Genomic DNA, 21,773 nt, shown 5'->3' with positions numbered 1-21,773 from the left:
ACGTCATTTAAATAGCTAATTTAGTGAAAATAGTCTGTCAAGTTTAGTTTTGGTGATGAGATTAATCATTATATTAACTATTCAGGTAAACGATATGTGCTAAAGACGTCATAGTCATCGATCACTGTCAGAGTGAGTGGAGAATGCAATCTAATCTCTTATTAGAAAACAATATATAGAAAGCCTGGAACACAATAACTCTCAATTTAATGTTGGAATCAGTATGAAATATTGATGCCTACTTCTCCATAAATCTCTGTATAAGCGTCAAACATCGCTGGTGCGATCAGTGGAAGAATCCATTTCAACTGAACAGGAAACTGTTGAGGAGTGTGGAGCAGTGCACATAAAGTCCACGCTATCGTGCATTCGTCAGTAGAAATAATGATGATGATGTTTTAACGAGAATGGTGAGTTAACTGTTAAGAGCGACACATGGAATGTAGTTGTTCACATAACTGGCCGACCTGCAAACTTGCCGCCCCTGGTATTGTAATTGGCTGCGCGGACTATAAAGAAGATAAACCCGTGCCACGTCATTGTACATGCTACAGACGGAGCAGTAGCCTTGAGACGATTACACAGGAATAGCATTTTATATTCCCTGCAATGTTGGTATCAAAGATTTCAAGCTGCTTACACCTTGTTCAACAATGACACCTCGAGTGTTTTGGTTTTGTTTTAGCATGCCGTGGGTCTCAGTGTACATGATAGAGGAGATAAAGGATACCACTCTTGATGAATTCGAGCCATACGGACGTTTGCAGTGTCTCACTAAATGCCTGCAGCTTGCTAGTTGTAGTCATGTGAGATTTAACTCAAAGACGCTGACTTGCAGGCTAGGCAGTATATCAAAGAATGTGCCAGATGGTAAACCAAAGGATTCACAGAGTGATGAAGACTGGATTTGTTGGAAGAAAACAAGTTCAGTAAGTACATGTACGGTATTGTAATCTGAACCCAGAGAGACGCTTTCATCGATATATATACTTGATTGGGATGATCAATGGTACCCTACTTTACCTGTGAAGATTAGGCCTACTCTAGGTGCTGATATTGCAGTGCGGAGATGCGTCACTTAGATGTGCCAGTTTTTCAGCATCAGTCTCATGCTTGTTTGTTCAATGTTCAGTTTTATGTCTGTTTCAGTGACATGCCAGCACTGTTACGATGGTAGACCCTGGGAAAGGGCTTTACACATTGTACCCAATCGGGAATACGAAGAGTTATTATGAAGAAATAGATTGATGCTCATGATGTCAGTCACTGGATTGTCTGGCTAAGATTTAATTTCAGACCTCCGTCTTACGGCTGGAATATTGCTTAGTGCGGCGTTAAACAACTAAACAAACACAAATTTTGGTATCGTCATCGACCAGCAGCACTTTGAGCATTCCTTCCACATGCATCTGACACTTGATACACATATAATATAAATGTTGATCCAAGCAGACGTTAGCCCATTCTGTCATTTCACAGGTTTCCTGTACCGAGCGTCAGCAACGTTGCAGATGTTTGCAGTCTCGAGGTGGTGAAATAAAGAGTGTTAAGAATGGTGCGTGCTAAATATGAATTTCTGTGCACAAAACGTTCGTCTACATATGCTTCGCGTAAATGTTTTACAAAAGGTACAGCGTGCCACGCCTTGATATGTTCTGGCTGGTTATTCAATCGGACGTTATATCACTTATTGATATTGTCGTAACTGCTCAGACTTCTGCTTGGAAAAATAAGACCATATAAGCAATAGTAGTCTTCTGCTATATGCATATTTGCATATGAGGATCATAGCAGCAGGAATCGAATTTCTGGATTCTTCATTACAGGTTCACTTGCGTAGACAAAAACAATCCTAAAAAGACATTAATAAGCACGAACAAATCGCAAAACCCATATACTGCTTGAACACTACATTCGGATAAACTATCATAAAATTCTAACCAACAACATCCAGCAAATGCTTTGTAGTTATTTAACACCAAAACGAACAACATATAAAATTATCAAGGGATGGACTGAGAGCACACATTGAAACACAGATAATAGACGATCAAAGACCTAGAATTACGTTTACATGAAATAATTATTAGATTACCATGAAAACGTAGTAGATAAATATATCCTTGCACTAGCAAGATAATCGGAGACTATATGTCGTTATGATGCTTAGCCGTTACCAACGTTAACTAAGTCTCATTTATCACTAACAACCCTACTTGAAAACATTAAAACACTGTCGCCATATGGTTCCTATAAACACTCTCGTCTTACACTTATAAGAGGAAGGTAAAAATAGATGAAAGTGAGACGGACAGAAGAAGAGAAACGTATATAGAGAATACTACACTCATTCTCGATAGATACCATTTTTACGAAACGAGTGGACTTTCTATGGCATCTGACCGAGCGAAAGCGAGGTCAGATACCATAGAAAGTTCACGAGTTTCTTAAAAATGGTATCTAACGAGAAGGAGTGTGGTATTTTATTTATTACCCACGTTAAATATATATTTAAGTGTAAAAACATAACAAATTTCGTTCGTTGACAGACGAAACTGAAACCAGTTGCAAAATCTGGTTGCGCATGAATATTGATATATGCCCAAATAGGGGCATTGTTGACATTTCTATGCATACGCATTAACAACATACGCCTGCAGTTGTGTTTGCAAACAATGCAGCACCGAAGCTCAAGATCCTTTTGAAAGAACTTATGGTTATTCAAGCGCCATGTTAGTACCGTGGACACCTATATGAAAATTTGAAAAGTCACATAAGCTCCGCGCTTTGAATATCGGACTGATAGTCGGTCTCTCGCATTGCCGGTGTCCCGTCTATGCAATCAAAATGGTTCGGTTTCCTTGATCCATCAGCTGAATTTATATCATGTTCGTGCCCATTTTGGAAGAGGGAAATCAGAGTGTTTGCCAAAGACATCCATGTTAACTATACCACCCTATATACCGAAGACGTGAAAAACAACAAACTCAAGTCAGCTTGCATGTCAGTGACAGCTTCGAACAATCGAAGGGCAATGTCACCACCGGAATAAGAAAAGACAACCGCGATCCACTCACAGCGTTTTACGCTAAAGATAAGGAATGTTATTGTTCATATTTGGGATGTTTGGGGCCACAAAATCAGAAGTCAGGAACACTTCCACGGAGTTTTCGATTGATTTGTATCGGAACTGTTAACTTTAAGTGATCTGGTCGTGCTGTCGTGTACGTTCATTCATGAACAACGCCTCCCGAAACAGCGCAACAAAATACACTTCAAAGGGAACACCGATGGCACAACCGGATCATCACAAGTAAGTCTCGATATCTGTCCAGATAGTTTAAACAGACTTCATTTCACCACGCTTATCCTTTATTGGGTATAATCAAATTGAAAGTTGCGAGAGTGGTCAGGTGCAGGGACGCGCTCGATCGGCAGACGTACATTGTGAATCGATATATAGATCTAGCTCGATTATATATGTCTGTAGAAGCTCTATGCATAACTTATATAGAATGCAAACCGTGTGGCTATTCTTTTCGGTTTAATAAAGTCTTTGTAAATATCTCTCGTTCTCATCAAGTTCTTCAGTTCTGCCTTGTACATGTAGTTGCAAAATGAATGACGTCTCGCGATTTTTAATGAATGAAAAAAGTAGTCCCGGTGTGACTGAGGTCACGGTTATCCAATCAAAACGAATAAAACAAGGTCAACCTCGTACGACACACGTGTGACGTACGGATTTAGTATCTTACCACCTGTATCTTCACCACGTGGGTAATAAAGTTGAAAAGTAGTAACCTTACTCAACATCCGACCACGCTATTTCTAACCCTGGCATGTCGGGATCGAAAGAAGACGACCCACTGCTAGGCGAGGCGATGCGGCTTGGTGATAGGGGGCGTGAGTAAACTAGCGGAGGAGAGGAACGCCTTTCTTCTGGTAAACGCTGTAAGTTTAGTAACGGAGCACTAGAAGACCATCGTGAAATTTGATTGCATCGAAGACAGTCTTCCAGCAGAGAAAGCGACGCCGTATCGGTCTCCTGAATGGCATGTCGCCCTTGCACAGGCAAGGAACAGGTATTGTCATCGGAAATACTCCGCCGCATCGTCCATTTCTTTCCAAGTTCTATTAGGCAGGGTAATAAACCTGCCAAGTACAAAACCACCCTCCAAAATGGTAGCGCGCGGGAAAATATCAGACAGATAATGGTCGCGCAGGTGCGAGGACCTCCAGCTATACGAGGCGAATGGTCTCGTATAGTGTCCGCCAGTGTCGGGTCAACTACCAGGACCCTATCATAAGCTAACCATTGGAAATAAGCATTATTGTTAAGGGCATCCATGATCAAAAGTTTAACTGACTGAGAAAGGAGCAAGAGGATGAATAGCAAAAATCTCAACGACGGAGCTTAACTGTGTCTCAACAATAACATTTTTTTAAAAGGGAATGAGCCTAATAGCACAAGGGCACAATGTACAATGTGATAGACAAAGGTGAAAAAAACCAACGTCTCACCGAAACCAATAAAAGAAGCGACGAGAGTGGGGTCGATTGTAGGGTTGTAGGGGCCTTAAATACCTAGTATACACTACCGACCATGATGCTGAGGGTGACAAGTGGCCTGTCGTTAAAAGTTTTTTTAAAACAAAGACATTAAATTATGAAGTAATACGTGCCACAATATCCGATTTGGGCAAAGAAAACCATCATCATTATTTCAAGGCAGCTGGCAAAAAATGGAGAGGTCAACATAGCTTTTAAAAAAACTCATAGGAAACTGCCCTCGATGTGAATCATCTCAGAGGTAACGGGAAAGCAACTCCACAATGCTGAAGTACCATAGAAGCACCTGTCGTGGAAGGAAGGAATCGTTTTAAACGAAACGCCATTAGCGAACTTACATAATTTTTTCCCAAAATATACTTTATATATAGATTGTGTCGGGGTTTGAATTCGCAAATTGTGACAATGAAACAGTAAATAATAAGTGAGGAATACCCGCTGAATACGAAAATTAGTTCAAGGATTTCCGGCCGTTAACGTGAGGTCTCGGGGACAAAGATAGAACTGTGAGACCATAATTTCATGACAAGCAAAGGAATTTGTCAAATATGAAAACAGTGACGTAACCGGTCGATTGACTTTTTTATTCTTCGTAAAAGCAAAATGAATACCAGAAATACTGTAAAACTTGTCAAACCGTCAGTTGGAGAGTCTGCTGTAAGTAAGGTCGATGCAAAAAATAAGTGTCGAACTTTAAACCACAAGAAAAGAACGATTATTAAGAGAAATAGGGACAAGCCCGCGGCTATACTTGCCGTTAAGTGATATGGGTTGGTTACATTCCCATCTAAAGCGTAAGGTGGAAGGGAATCCATCCAATAACCATCAGTTAAATTATCCGAAATAACCTGTGCCTTTTTCATATGTTGAGAAATAAGGCGTAATTCAACTTGAAATTCGGGGCGGTCGGGTAGCCTAGTGGTTTAAGCGTTCGCTCGTCACGCCGAAGACCTGGGTTCGATTCCCAACATGGGTACAATGGGCTTCACACATCTGGTGTCCCCCGCCGTGATATTGCTGGAATATTGCTAAAAGCGGCGTTAAACCAAACTCACTCACTCACTTAAAATTCTAGGAATTTCATCGAAAACTTTATCAACAATTAATAAATGTGGGATCTTAAAAGCGGAATCCTTAAGAAGGGCCTGTAAACTATCAATGTTTTTTATCCAGTTTCAACGCACAGTAACAAGGAATTTTAAATATACAAATCTGACAAGCTGGACGCTATTCAATGCGACCCTTGCACGTTAGCTTTATGGTTTTTATGCCAGTTAAAAGAATTGTGCCTGGTTCAATTTCGAGAGCCATTGAACGTAGCCCATTTAATCGGAATTTTGTATCACAAAAGGATTTTATTTCTTGTGTGTCTTGAGTAAACAAAGCAAGTGAGCATGTGAGCGATGTTTTTGGTTTCGAACTTTGAAAAATTGGACAGTGTTTTTCGTGTTCACCATAACATGTTTGAAAATTTCAATAAACTGATCTTTAGATTCCAAAACAGCAAGATAATCTGGTCAATTCATAACCTGAGTGACATGCGTACTTGATTGATTAAGTGGTAAGCCAAAATAATTTATTTGATATACATCAAGGAGAGTAGAATGAATCTGGATAGGAGCAATAAGCGAAATTAAAACTGAATTTGAATTCCAAGAGCAGTGAACAGTGCATTCCCGATAATAATAACCTGGATGCTTACGTGCAACAACAGGTATTCTGCATTGAGACGTTTTTTAATCATTTTTAACGCTTTCTTTACTTCCGAAAGCACGAGAAGTATTAGCAGCATGAAACGACAAATGTTTAACATACTGCGCCAGTCGTTCAACACCCTCGACTGTAGCAGTACCAAACAGCGAACGACTTATTGATCACATAAAAGGAAGTATCGCTCGTTTCGTGCGGGAATCTTTGTGAAAAATGTTAATATGGGGAAGTAACATGTAAATGTATTTATGGACATTTGTCTAGTATGCGAACAACTCTTGTTCGGCCTGTTCTATATATCCATCTACCGCCGAAACGGTATAACAAGCCAAAGTAAATGTGGCACAAAAGTCTCGATATTTTGATCTATTGCCCATTCCATCTAAATCAGGCAATTTATATTGAAAGATATGAATCCATTTATTCTGGGAAATGTCGATTTGTGACATATGTACGAAGACAACTCCCCATGGAAGTCGTGGTTCCGTATGCACAGAATTAACCCGATTCTGGATGCTAACCAACGCGATGACAATGAATAAGACCCATACTGGTCGTCGGAGGCCTCTGGATTCAAAATTCAAAGAGATAAATGCATAAACATAAATATTAACTTCAAATAAAATATCATATATCACTCATATATCACGAAATACATGTGCGGCCATAACCCCACGAACATGTGCGCCAACACATCTCTGTAAATAATCCAAGTATTCTGAGTATTCAAAACACCATATTTAACGATAACATTTCACATTCTCAACATGATTGCACGACTGTATTTTCCTATAACCTTGTGACAATTGAATCATCTTAATAATGTAATAACGATCTATAGCATGTGCTAGCTCCATGCATATAGCATCATTTAATTCGAAACCTGAAATAAAACACATGCAAAAATCAATATTAGAGGGGCCAACACGAAGTCTGCAGTGTCTGAACTAAAAAGGAAACGAAGCATACCAATTAATTTGAAACGCTATTCAAAATATATATTGAGATTTCTATTGCTAGCACTTCTTTTTTAATGACTTTTGTATCATGTAACCTCGAATCTGTGCCTGCGCGGGGGTTAATGTCATCTCCGTGGTGACAAACCGTTTAAACCGGATCGCCTGGAAAAAACTTAAATACTCTGTGATCATTACAATAAGATAGTTTGTAAGTAATATGTTACAATTCACTTGAATCGTCATACTGCGTTTATGCTATCGACTAAAATTACACTAAGAGAGAAAGGAACTGCACTGTCCATCATACAACTCTGATACTATATCTGGTACAGTCAATTGATATACCGTCAGCCGTCTGGGCGAGATGATTGTCTGCACGGTTCTTATCAGTAACAGTGTTACATATTTTGCCTGATCGATATTGAACTGCGCAAGTGAAGTAACTTATTGTTTTTGATTGGGGAGGAATTATAAAATTTGAGAGCTAGAGAACGGTAATTTGTTCTTGTTCTGTGGCCAGTACTGTTTGTTGACCAGCAACAGGTGGTAAGGAAATACTATTTATAAAGAAATCAAGAACTCTTGAACCATTTTGAACGGTCAAAGTATAATTTTGACAGCGTTTTGTTGTATCAGAAAATCTCAGCCTAAAAGACGGTAAATTAGTTCTATTTAAAAACCACGAATAATTTGAGGTAACATATCTGACTTTTGCAAAATGAAGTCATTCCACATACATGAGACATTGAAAACTTCAAGACTTAAAAATCTAGTAGCATCTCCTGAATCCACAATTGTAGAAACTAACTTTCTCACTAAATAACATGAATCCTATGCCTGTTGTCATTTTGTTTTAAGTGACTTGCCAGTGAGGCAACATGGAGAATTGGAAACGGGTGGGTCACTTGACGTCAAATACGTATGGTCAAAAGTCAATAAGTATGGTTTGCTCAGCACAGTGGGAAAGTTGCCTGAAGAGTTGTGATTATAATTATCCATGGCTGGGTGGGGGACCTGAGTGACACCTAGCTTTACACACTCTGAGATTTTCCATTACATGCGGGACACCTATCAGTGTAAAAGAAAGACATACTTACCACCACTGGTGAGGTTAGTCCGTTGAGAAGTTGATTGCCGTCGTGAAAGATGCTGTTGGTCCTGCTGGTGCTGAAACTCGTGTCCTGTCTGTTCACACGGCCGAGTTGGGTAGGGAGGATATGGCCCGAGGGATTGCAGATACTGATTCTGACTCCAGTGAAAAGTATTGATCTCGGACGGCGAAAAAAATAACTGTCGCCAATAGGTAGCATACTTTTCGCTCAGATTGCCATATGGACTTCCGTAATCTCTGTAAGAGCGGAGCGGATGCAAGCGGGGAGGGGATGAGGGGCGGAGAAAGGTGTCCTCCGTAGAAAGGAATTCCGACACATGGACATAGCTCCGGGAACGACAATAGGATAAACAAAGAATGGGATCGTCTTAAACATTTTGTTCAAGAGAAAATCCACATACTCCACCATGTCGTAACTGCTTTCGGGCGTCCAGAGCGACCCTAATACAGTTACTAAATGTATTGCCGTTCCTGGTCCTTGTGGTCAATTACGCCATGACATTGCCATTCGCCTTGTCCGCCGCGGCTCGGCTCCGTCATGGGGTGATTGGTCTAACGACACTTACTCCAAGTTGTCTTTATCAGCATTCACACTCGCATAATAAAGAAACGCAACACCAGTTTTATACTCACATAGTTTTATTTACTCTCAGCCCATCTATCAATACAGGACGGGATCAGACTGGCCAGACTCGTCACTAACTGGGGGAATCGATTGCAAACCGCGCTCTCCTCTCTGAATGTTGAAGGTATCATTTTATAGTGTTCGAGTCTGGCCTGTCCTTGTCACATGTCACAATACCTCATTTTGATTCGTTAAAAGTTAGATCTGACCATGAACTCATGTGTGTCGTAATTGGAAAAATACAGAAGCATACGTGCCATATTGCTCATCTCTCCATTGATTTTGTGACACGCATCCGGAAGCTCCTAATGAAATATACCCTTAAAACTCTCTATTTGTTTCAATCCATTGATAATTATAAAATGTCCAGAATACACTTGTGATAAATGTGAAATGTCTTTTATCTATTGATTCCTTTCAAACTAAAAGTTCTGTCACAAACTATATCTATTGCAACTCCTCATTGCAGCTATAATGGTTATATTTGTTATCATTTTCTAATGTTTTTGAGATGCATTTTTAACCTTTTAACAGTATGGTACAGATAAATCGATGACTTCACATATTTAGAGCGTATTAACCTCATATGTTTCCGTATAGTTAACAACATATGCTATCAAAAAAATGAATTACGTGATTCTTTGGCAAACAGATTACATATTTGTTTATTTTAAAAGTCTTTCACCAAGACCATATGCAAAGCTTTCCGTTCATGTCAACATTTCAGGAGTTCAAGTTCTTTCTACGAAGATTACCGAGAACGTCACACACCTCTGGCCTTTGCTGTTTTATTAAGGTTACAACATTCAAGGCCTCAGTAAAGAGTCCAAAAAGTTGTATGGTAGAATGGGGACATTTCCAAATTTGACGCATCAGTGACATGAATGATGTGTGATGCAATTCCCTATTTAGACTTCCAAGTTCTCAGTAAAGCTTCTAAAATGTTTTATTGTGCACATGTGGAGAACATTTTCAAATGTGACAGTTTTGACTTGTACCCTATCCTCCCGTGTGTTATGGTAGGTGAACAGTTTTACTAGATTTTTAATGCTCGTGGAATCGGCTTCGTCACTATATATTGTTATAGGAAAAAGTACTGATTTTGTATATTTATTTACAATTACTTCCACGTCACCGTGTGAGGATTCCGGGTTACAATTAAATGTCAGCAGTAACCTATGCTAGTTTTGGGAGACAACATCGCGTTTCGAGTGGTCCAATTGAGTGGATCGATGTTCATGATGTCAATTACTGGATTGTCTGGTCCAGACTCGATTATTTACAGAGCGCCATCATATAGCTTGGATATTGCTAAGTCTGGCGTTAATCAATCAATCAATTACAGTGTTAATCACTTGGTTGTCTGATCCAGTCTTAATCAGTCACAGGCTGTCGTCATATATCTGGAATATGGCTCAATGCAGAGTTAAACAACATATGTACATTCCCTTGCATGTAGTTTGCCTATGATAAAAATACACCATTTAATCTGAAAGAACGTACATTCTACTGAAATGTAATGTTACAATGACAAATATTGTTCTGTTCTTCGGTGTTTCGTTTACCAGTATATATATTATTTTTTTTCAGACCTACAAGGCAAATTACAAAGGAAAGGCAGAATGTCGACACAACGAAATACTCAAGTACTCAACATAACAGCAGAAGGTAATTTGTTGCAGCTTAAACCCCAAGAAAATCAAGTGAAAATACTGAACTATTTTAAACATGTTACGAGTTTGAATGTCACAAATGTCCGAAGATGATGAGTGGAAAGTTGGTTTGGTTGGTTGGTTTGTAGTTTTACGCTGCATGAGGCAATACTCCAGCTATTCGTCAATGAGACATTGTTCCAACTCCTGAACAGTGTTTAAGGCCATTCTTAGTTTTCTCGGTCGAGATGGTCCCATATGTTTTCAATTGGATTCATGTCTGGGGAATGTGCAGGCCTGGGTAAGACATGAGTGTTGACGATATTCAGAAAGTTGGTTGTAATCCTAGCAGTATGTGGCATGATATTGACATGCTGAAAAAGAACACCATATGGCTGTTGATGAATAAATGGCTGCACAAGTGGTTGTACAACTTCGTCCCTTTATTGCTTGGCAGTCAGGTTTCCCCGAGTAACAACCACCATCGTTGTCAGATCACCGCACATGCCAGCCCAGATCACAACGCTACCGCCTCCATATGCTCGAACATGTTGGACACATATTTTCGCTAAACGTTCACCCTGTCGTCTGCATATACGAGCCCTACCATCATTTTTGTACAGACAAAATCGGCTTTCATCAGAAAACATCAGTCGACTCCAGTCACACACTTGCCAAACTCGAACTTGCTGGGTCCATATCAACCGGTAATGTCGATTTTGATGCGTTGGCAATGTGCAGTATGGTCGACAAGCTCGAATTCCATATTTCCTAAATCGTTGGTATACAGTCTGTAGGCTGACTCAATGTCCAAGTGCTGTCGCTGCACTTGACATCGCTGTGGTTTCCTAAATGAGTTGCCTAGATGTGGGGGTCTTAGTCATTGTCATACATGTAGTCACGGGTGGTTGACCTCTTCGTGGCCTGTCCAATGTCCGACCAGACTGTCGTAAACGTTGCATTCAATTGCTGATGGTCCGGCGGCGTCCTCTGGCAAAGTTGGCGTTGGAGGCGCGTTGTTGAGACATTCACATCGCCCTCTCTCTCTAATTTGCTTGTTAAACGGGGCATAATGATGTGTGCTTTTTGTAACTGTATTCGTAACGAGTCGCCTAAGCCGTTTCATACAGACAGTTTGCATGTGCATTTCATGTTACATCACCAAACCTCATTTCTGGCAAATTCACCTATATTTCACAAATTAAGAATAAAAATCGCTTTTATCGATCGAATACGTTTGGTTTGGCAGTAAGGACATGTTTAAGTAAAATGTGTGAAACATTTATATTTTATAAGAAAATATATATGTATATTCTCTATTATTTCGTCATGGTAGAATGGGTAGCAGTTAGTTTGCTTTGAATTATCAACCAATAATCAGAGCTACAAAGGAGGATACATAGCATATGTGTGTGCTTCTTAAATACCGTGTTTTACAGGAATTCGAATTATTATTTCATTAAATGTCTCTTTAAATTTGGAAAACTATTGTATTTCGAATTTCTATTTTCATCACGGCGTGGATCAGGTCTTAGGCGACTACCAACGAGCACTGGTTCGGTACTGACAAAGCCAGCAGACCTAGAAAACTAATCGGCCTGAATGTCACGTTAGTACCTGGCAAATCTCAGGGATTGATACACTGGATAGCTAATTGTGCGACCCAAGATGACAATCGTGACCACCCTCCCCAAACGTGACCACCGACATATTTACCTCCACCCACCTAATCCAGCTTAAACCTGACTCTGATCTTACCCCTGTTAGAAAAACAATTTGACAGTGTTACTGCGTGTTCCTATAGGTTTTGACAACATTAAACATATTACATTACAGATTTGAAAGACAATTGGATCACAAAAGAATTTCAACGACGACGTGCCTACGATATTCTATCGTTGACTTGGAGCCCTTCATTTGCTCATGATTTCTACAGTCTGAGTCAAACTGGGACAAAAAGCGTCATTGAACTGTTCAGGCTGAAAGGAAATTCCCTGATGAAACAGGCTAAATGGGCTAACATATTTATTGGTCAAGAAAGTGTTAATTGGGTCATTATTGACACAGGGATGTGCTGGACAAATGATGATATGTCCTGCATACATGTATTTGGAAAGTCACCGGATGTGTTGACATTTGTGGTATATTTGCATTCTTACCGGGAAGACAAGATTTCACATCATCTTGAGTTGGAAAGGAAAGTGGAAATAAGAACGTATGTATAATTGCAGTCTTGCTTATTTTAATTGTCGATACACAGACAGCACTGGAAAAAGCACATCCAGTTTAACTCTATAACGTAATTGTTCACTAATTCTAATGAATGCCCTTGGAGAATATGTAGCTACATGAAACTTGTTAAGGACAAATTACATTATGTCTTGTACAAAATTACTCATCCGCTCAAGATTAAGACTTACTCAATGGGCTCAAACGAATAAAATAACGTGTGAATGAGCGAATCCTTGACCAAACCAGCTCCCATGTAGTGTGGAATGACAGCTCAGGTGAAGGTATGGCATATATATATTTAGTCCTCTGGTAAAGTCAAAGTGGAGCGCCAAGCATTGACAGCACAAGATTCACTATCATCTTATCTTTTATTCTAGTCCAAATCCACTTTTAAATCCGCATGTAAAGTTAATGGGAACAGTTAAAATGGACATTACAATGACATGAGTGCTTAAGAAACACCTATAGCCATGGCCATTACATCTAATATGTTTAAAGCCTTGATCTTGGAATTGGACTACTTCAGAAACTGAAAGATATATGGCACTGAACGTGGTGATCATTGATATAATTACATCTCTATGTTCAAATGTGTTTTTACTGTATTAACAAACGTTCAACTTGAAAATGTCCACTTGGTGTCCAGCAAGAAAGGACAACTTATCATTTTCACAATGTGTGAGATATTTTGTGCCTCTGAATTTCAAAAAGCAAATATTTCTTTTCCTTGATTTTGGTTCAATAATACAAAAACAACATGTTTTCGAGTTAAGGTAGAGAGTTTGCAACCTTAATGAATCCTAATATTGCTTTTGTGGACTTTTGAAAACGAAAAATGCAAATTACAAGTCACTACTTTTACTTGTTGTAAAGGAAGGATTTTTTTAAATTGTTATTTGAACTGGGCTTTTTAGTGTTAATATCATTTTCTGTGAAAAGTTATACACAGAAAACTCAAAAGAAACAAAATTGAAGAAAATATAAAAAAAATCATGGTAAGTTTTGGTTTATCATTTACATTTTGATAAAATTTTAAGCTATGACACAAGTCTTCTTGTACTAAAACATTGTTTGTTCTGGCGGATTTCTGTCAAAACATACAATTACATGCTTATTTATTAGACAATAACAGATAAAACATAAAACAAAAGGAAGATAATTAATATTTACTATAATTTAGGCCGATAATAGTATTGACATTACTTGTAATGGTTGTGACAAGCATAACAGTGGTGACTTTTGGATGAAACATGAAATTTGATATGACTTCAACATTCCATCTTTCAACGCAAAAAATGATGTTATCAAACACAAACACATAATATAAAGTGAATAAGCTTTAATTTGAATGAAAACAGCCTGTCTAACATGTTGGTTTTACAACGAAAAACACTTTCAAAACACTGTTGTAGAAAAATACTGAGACATGGGTAACTCACAAAACAACATAAACATTATTGACATGTGATTTTCCATCTCCCCCTTCATCCAGAGCTGAAGATATCTCTTGAACATCCTGCATCATGGATTGACCAAGATTCACTGTTGTTGTAGGTACTTCCAAACTGTCCAGAGGTAAAGATGTCTTTTGAACATCCTGCATCACAGATTGACTGGGATTCACTGTTGTCATACGTAGGTTCTTCCAAACTGTCCATTGGGGAAGATGTCTTTTGGACATCCTGCATCATGGATTGACCGGGATTCACTGTTGTCATAGATGCCTCCAAACTGTCCAGAGGTGAAGATGTCTTTTGAACATCCTGCATCACAGATTGACTGGGATTCACTGTTGTCATACGTAGGTTCTTCCAAACTGTCCATAGGGGAAGATGTCTTTTGGACATCCTGCATCATGGATTGACCGGGATTCACTGTTGTCATACGCAGGTTCTTCCAAACTGTCCAGAGGTGAAGATGTCTTTTGAACATCCTGCATCACGGATTGACTGGGATTCACTGTTGTCATAGATGCCTCCAAACTGTCCAGAGGAGAAGATGTCTTTTGAACACCCTGCATCATGGATTGACTGAGATTCACTGTTGACATGGGTGCCTCAAAACTGTCCAGAGGTGGAGATGTCTCTTGAACATCCTGCATCATGGATTGACCAAGATTCACTGTTGTCATAGGCGCTTCCAAACTGTCCAGAGGTGAAGCTGTCTTTTGAACATCCTACATCATGGATTGACCGGGATTCACTGGTGTCTTCAAACTGTCCAGAGGTGAAGATGTTTTTTGAACATCCTGCATCACGGATTGACCGGGATTCACTGGTGTCATAGGTGGTTCCAAACTTTCCGGAGGTAAAGATGTCTCTTCAACATCCCACATCATGGATTTGTTAGAATTCACTGTTGTCATAGGTGCTTCAAACTGTCCAGAGGTAAAGATGTCTTTTGAACATCCATCATCATGGACTGACCAAGATTCACTGTTGTCATGGGTGCTTCCAAACTGTTCAGAAGTGAAGATGTCTTTTGACCATCCTGCATCACTTATCGACAGGGATTCAATGTTCTCGTAGGTGCTTCCAAACTGTCCAGAGGTAAAGATGTCTTTTGATCATCCTGCATCATGGACTGATCAGGATTCACTGTTGTCATAGGTGCTTCCAAACTGTCCAGAGGTAAAAATTTCTTTTGATCATCCTGCATCATGGATTGACTAGGATTCACTGTTGATATATGCAGGTGCTTCCAAACTGTCCAGAGGTGAAGATGTCTTTTGAATATCCTACATCATGGACTGACCAAGATTCACTGGTGTCATAGGTGTTTCCAAATTGACTCTAACCACTTGTGTCATAGGTGCAAAACTATTCAGAGATGAATATGCTTCTGGAGTGCCATCTCTTCTTTTGCCTGTAGCGCCTTTGGCGTTCACACCGCATTCAAATCTATCTTTGATTCTTTGCACTGAAAAAGCCAAATATATGATTGAAAATATTTCACAACCCTAGTCACTATAGTTGCAAAAACATGTGTTAACTGAATGGAGAAATTATGTTAACAATAATATCAAAAAAAATTGCAAGGAAAACATAATCAATAGTCAAAGACGTCAAACGGAATAAATTGGGTTTGTACATACATTATCACTAACCTTACAGTACTCTGTCACTATTGAAAACATAAACCTATTTGTAACCAGTTAGTCAAAACCCTTATATCCCTCTGTCACCACTGTTACAGAACCACTTAATTCATTATATTGGAGAAAATATGTCTAACAATATTTTAGTTCAAGTCAGTTTCGTAAAATAGATATGTTTTAAACACATATTAAAAATAAAAAACACTAACATACTGTAAAATCCCAAGTCACTACTCTAACAATTCAGTGTCATCACTGTTACAACATATGCACTTCGAGTAAAGCTATTGGTAATTCAAAGAAATCGGTTTCAGTTTTTGTGAAACAGTTCTTAATGAGAAATGCACCTTGAAAGTAATTCTCTGCAAATGTAAAACTTCATCTCCAAAACCATTTTCTTACAACTTTAAATCAGTTGTCCCTTCTCTTACATTTTGTGTCCCCACTGTTACAAAGCAACTAAGATTAGAACAATAATGTCAATCAGTTCAAACAAATCTGTCAAGCAATGTCAAGCTTACATATAATATTGTTTCAAAACAGCTATGGAATAAGCTAACATTTTTATCAATGGACAAAATTTGTTACAATCGCTAAATCTCTCGTCACTACTGTTACAATTAAGTGTCCCAACTGTTACAAGTATTTAAAATACTCATTACACATGTAAGTTTGGTAATTTTGGTAATTTTGAAAATAAATTCATGAAACGTAATTGAAACAACATATATTAGTTTCAGTGGTGATGTGAGTAACGCAGAATCTGTATTGAGATCCATTTCAGTCACAACTGTTACCATCCTACGTCACAACTGTAACATATACTTGCCGTATTGTCTGTTTTCTGGCCATGCATGTGCATTTTTTAAAACTTTCAAGCAAATTCATTGAGTTCATTATAATTATTATGCGTACAAACAGCCATGAATTATTCTTGCAATTTTCCTACAGAATACTAGTTCAACTGACGATATGTCCTCACTGTAAAATTTCTGTCCCAAATGTTACATCATAACACACATGACACTGTTACAGTAGTGAACCATAGCATTAGTGACAAATCACTTAACTTTCATTTCTAAAATAATGATTGGTCCCTTAGGATCAAATGGCACATGCTTCCCAAACTTCATGTCCGTTATTCAGTTATGGCCTGATGAGACTCGTACGTGGTAAGTTGAAAGGGCTAGCCTATTAAAACTGTGTTCAATCTTACTCCACTTATTTAATTATTACTATACTGTGCCTGAGAGTTGGAACTTTTCTGTGTATATACATATAAATATGTTTCCCAAATTTCATGTCTGTTATTCAGTTATGGCCTGATGAGACTCTTATGTGGTAAGTTGAAAGGGCTAGCCTATTAAAACTGTGTTCAATCTTACTCCACTTATTTAATTATTACTATATTGTACCTGAGAGTTGGAACTTTACTGTGTATATACATATAAATATGTTTCGTTTTTTTACAGACATCTGTGCTCGACTTCTACATGTTTTTTTGCCTGCATGGGGGACGTCGGAATGGCTATATTTGTCCGTTTTACCGACAGCTCAGTAACATATAAGTTCCTCCTTCAAGATGTTGAAGGTAAAGTTACAATCGGTGAGAAGAAGGCTGTACAAGGACTGGAGAAACCTGAGTACATGAAATGGAATAGTGATGGTACATTTCTCTTTGCCATGTCCCTTCGAAAGTTGTATTTCGTAAGGTATTACAATGATGAGGAACAAGTTATCACGGAAGTACAGCACAAATGGAGGGGATGGTTTGCCCCTGTGTGGGGGAACACATGCATTCTGGTCTATGACAATAATTTCCTGATGACAACGGCGCGCACATGTTTGCTTAGATTCTAATTGATATGGTGGAATGACTGTAGCGGGCTCATTTTCACGATACATATTATGATATCAACAAATATCAACACCCCTTGGCAGAAACACGATTTTAAGATCGTTAATTATTCCTAAGCTACATCACTTATTCAGTTCACTACCAAATCCAAACCTTGATGTTGTAAATGCGTTTCAAACAAATTGTTTTAAGTTTATCTGGAAGAATAAGCCTAACAAAATAATGAGAAACCAAATCATTTGTGAAAAAAAAGGATGGAGGGTTCAATGTCCCTAACATTAAAGCAACAATCCAGGCTAAAAATAATATCATTGATAAGACGCTTTCTTATTTGGAAATCCAAGTGGAGTTATCTATTTAACCTTAATCTTCCCAAGTTACCGGTAGGTGCAGGCAATATACTAGAACATAACTGTAACTACTTAAGAAATAAACTACTACCACTTACCCCTAACAATTACTACAAATATATTTTGACTGCCTGGTGGAATTTAAACGCTCAACTGGAACATAACGCAAATCATTTACTGGCCGATAATAATAGGTTTAACAGAAATATATGTATTGGGCGTAAGCCCGTCTTTTATAGCACCTTGAATCAAAAGGGGGTACGTTTCATAAATGACCTCCTTGACAAAGATGGAAAATTTCTGTCATTTAACAACTTTTCAAAATCTTTCGAGATAAGTAATGTTGAACTAGAAGAACTGAACAAGTTGCAAAATCCAATTATACCCCCAAGTATCGAAAATGTTCTTAAATTTGCAAATGGATCGAAATGCTTCTACAACTTACCAATTTCAGATATCACTACAAAAAATTACACTGTACGAAATGGGAAAAGAATACTCTAAAGGATGACTCAATTGATAACTGGTCCCAATACAATAGAATGCCTTTTCGATGTACGAGAGACACTAAACTGCAATGGCTCCAATACAAAATACTTCATCATATACTTCCGACTAACGTTTTCTTGTGTAATTTAGATTACGTTGAAAGTCGAAATTGCAGTTGTTGTTCAGTTGATATCGAGACACCAATCCACCTTTTTTGGTCCTGAAGTTTGGCTACTTCAAAAGGCTAATATCCAAATCGAAATTCCAAAGAAAAATGATGATTGGTTTTCCAGAAAAGCACAACGACCCTCTAAATATCACCTTTTTGATATCAAAAGACCTTATATTTAAAAGTAAGTTAAATCAGAGTCTTCCGTCATTTCAAATCTTTCAGAACCAAATAAGAAACTACTACAACCTTACTAAATGTTCAGTGATTATTGAATGTGACATTGGCCTATTCTATAAATTTTGGTCAACTTGCCATCATCTATTTAGATGATTCATCAACTACGTACTGGAATGTCACATTTTATCAAATAAATGTAAAATGATTGAAAAAATTAAAAACAAAACAAAAAAAACATGATATCAACAAATTAATAAAATAACACATCGAGTGAGTGGGTATGGTTTTACGCCGCTTTCAACAACATTCCAGTATTATCACGTTGGAGGACACCAGAAATGGGCTTCACACATTGTACCCATGTCGGCAATCGAGCCCGGGTCTTCGGCGTGACGAGCGAAAGCTTTAACCACTAGGTTACCCGACCGCCCCAATAACACATCAAAGCAAGGGATTCAGTGTCTCACTTTTCAAATATTTTAGGACCCATCAAGTGACATATTTTGCTTATAGAGACTACCACTCAGTGAATTACTGCATAATATGCTACTGCACATTGTCATTTCTAAACATAGTATTACATTCACTATACAGTATATCGCGTACATGGTACATTATATCAGGTGCGTTATACAATATGTCATTTGGGCTGTGCGCCTGTCGATCTCAACGTAAAGAAGTGGCTCACATGTACCATCTCTCTCTCCCCTCAGGGGGATGGTTTAAATCCTGCTGGGGAACGATTTATCTCTGATATTGTAGTTATTTTACTGTCCATTGATGACAGGTTTTAATCAATTGATAATATATAATAACTTCGATATGGCTGAAATATTGCCGATGTGACGTTAAATCTTAACTCACTCACTCTCCCCTCAGGCAAATACATCATGGGTGTTACGAGGTCTACGAGGTCTTGTATGGGATAAGAAGTGCTGTCACAGATTTGTTGAGTGCTACTTTTCCAGCATCATCGGCAATTGTGTTACCAATGATACCAATAAGGCTTGGTAACCAACAAAAGACGATCTCATATTGGCCAGAAGCAAGATCGTTATGTAATTCGATAATTTCGTGTAAAAGTAGATGTTCATATGAAATAGTCTTGATATATTTGAGAGTTATTAGTATTGCCTGTGAGTCTGCTGTAAAAGTTGAACTTTTATTCGGTAATCTGGATGATATGGTTCTGGATCCAATGACTGTAGGGCAAGCAACTTGCGTCACCATCCTTGGAGCCATGGGTTAAGAAAGACTTGTAAGTATTGTATGATCTTCTTAATTGATTATATTCTTCCTGATACCACGACAGGAAATGTTAAAATCATCCATGAACAGAGATCAATCAATGGAATCGTTTAAAATCTTAGACAGGATATTTCCACGTTATGTCCTATACTTTTTCGAGATCGAAAAAGATAGACACATCATATTGTTTGTTAATGAATGTTTTTACAAATTATTCTCAACGAACTAGATGATCAGTGGTACTCCTGTTTTCACGGAAAACACGTCTTATATTTGTTATTAAATCATTAGATTCCCACGCACCATATAAATCAATTATTGATCATGCATTCCACGGTTTTGCAAACGCAACTGGTCAAGGTCGATAATTTGAGGGATCAGTATGATCCCATCCAGGTTTCGGGATTGGAACAACTATGGCATCACGCCACGAAGATTTTGCTGGATGTCCTTATCTCAACAAAAATCAGAAGTAGGGTTTCCAAACATGGTCCTGGCAGGTGTTTCAGGAGGTGATGGTGGATGTAATCACCACCTGAAGCAGTATCATAAGCTGGCCCAAGGGCAGTATGGAGTTTATGTATGGAAAACAATTCATTGTAATCTTCTCCATTATCTGACTGAAAATTAAGAGTTTTCTTTTCTTGCTGTTTTTGAAATTTATGGACATAGTTCGATGGGTAAAATGTGCAGCGAGTGTTTTACCATGTTTATTTACAATATCTTTAGTATGTGTTAATAGTTCATCCCCATTTTTAAGATGGTGAATGCTGGATTTGGAGAATTTTTATTTTATTTTCTGAATCATGTTCCAAACCTTGGATATTGGAGTTCGTGCATTTATTTTTCAGACATAGTTTTGCCACGATTGGCGTATATTTTGTTTAAACGTGCGCCTTCTTTAGCATTTAAAATCTTAATTTATTTAAATTATGTACCATAGGATTGCGACGGATATATTGTTCTGCATTTTTCCTTGACTTCCTAGCTTGTTTGCAGTTTTCGTTACTACGGCTTTTGGATGTGTGAATTTGCAGAGGACTTTGGAATACATTCATCCGCAATTTTTGTGAACTTCATCAGAAAAAGATTGTATAGGATCAGGAATATTTTCAAACGCAAGTATTTCAAATAAGTGCCAGTTGGCCTGAGTAAAGTTCCATCTTGTGGAAGGAGGGATATCACAGGGGGTAATATGTTTTAATGTAGTTGGAAAATGACCACTTCCACAAAGATCTTCATGGACCGACCATTCACATTCATTAAGTAAGTCTGTGTCTGTCAGTGTTACATCTAAAGAGGAGCATGTTCCTTTTCCAGGATGTATTTTAGTGTTAGAACTATCATTGGAGATACACAAATCGTTGTTGGAAATGAACTCTTCAATAATCTTACCCTTAGAGCTTGTGTGAACACTACCCCAAAGAGGATTATTCCTATAAATTTGACAAGGAGATATGTTCACATATGTCTGTTGTGACATAATCGTAAATAATCGAGTCTGGACCAGACAGTCCAGTGATT

At 38.3% G+C, this 21,773-nt stretch overlaps 4 pseudogenes; all 4 read right to left on the bottom strand.

Annotated features, from left to right (window-relative positions):
* Nucleotides 1–5,724: 5,724 nt before the first annotated feature.
* On the bottom strand, nucleotides 5,725–6,337 carry LOC139477090 (uncharacterized; annotated as a pseudogene).
* Nucleotide 6,338: 1 nt separating this feature from the next.
* On the bottom strand, nucleotides 6,339–7,481 carry LOC139477089 (uncharacterized; annotated as a pseudogene).
* Nucleotides 7,482–14,293: 6,812 nt separating this feature from the next.
* Nucleotides 14,294–15,193, bottom strand: LOC139477088 (rho family-interacting cell polarization regulator 1-like; annotated as a pseudogene).
* Nucleotides 15,194–15,219: 26 nt separating this feature from the next.
* Nucleotides 15,220–21,773, bottom strand: part of LOC139477087 (rho family-interacting cell polarization regulator 1-like) — a 35,570-nt pseudogene continuing 29,016 nt past the window's right edge.

This window comes from Haliotis cracherodii, unplaced genomic scaffold (assembly GCF_022045235.1).
Source record: "Haliotis cracherodii isolate W230 unplaced genomic scaffold, xgHalCrac1.p SCAF_31, whole genome shotgun sequence".
NCBI lineage: Eukaryota > Metazoa > Mollusca > Gastropoda > Lepetellida > Haliotidae > Haliotis > Haliotis cracherodii.
The sequence above is the reverse complement of the archived record's forward strand: the minus strand, read 5'-3'. Positions and strand labels throughout refer to the sequence as shown.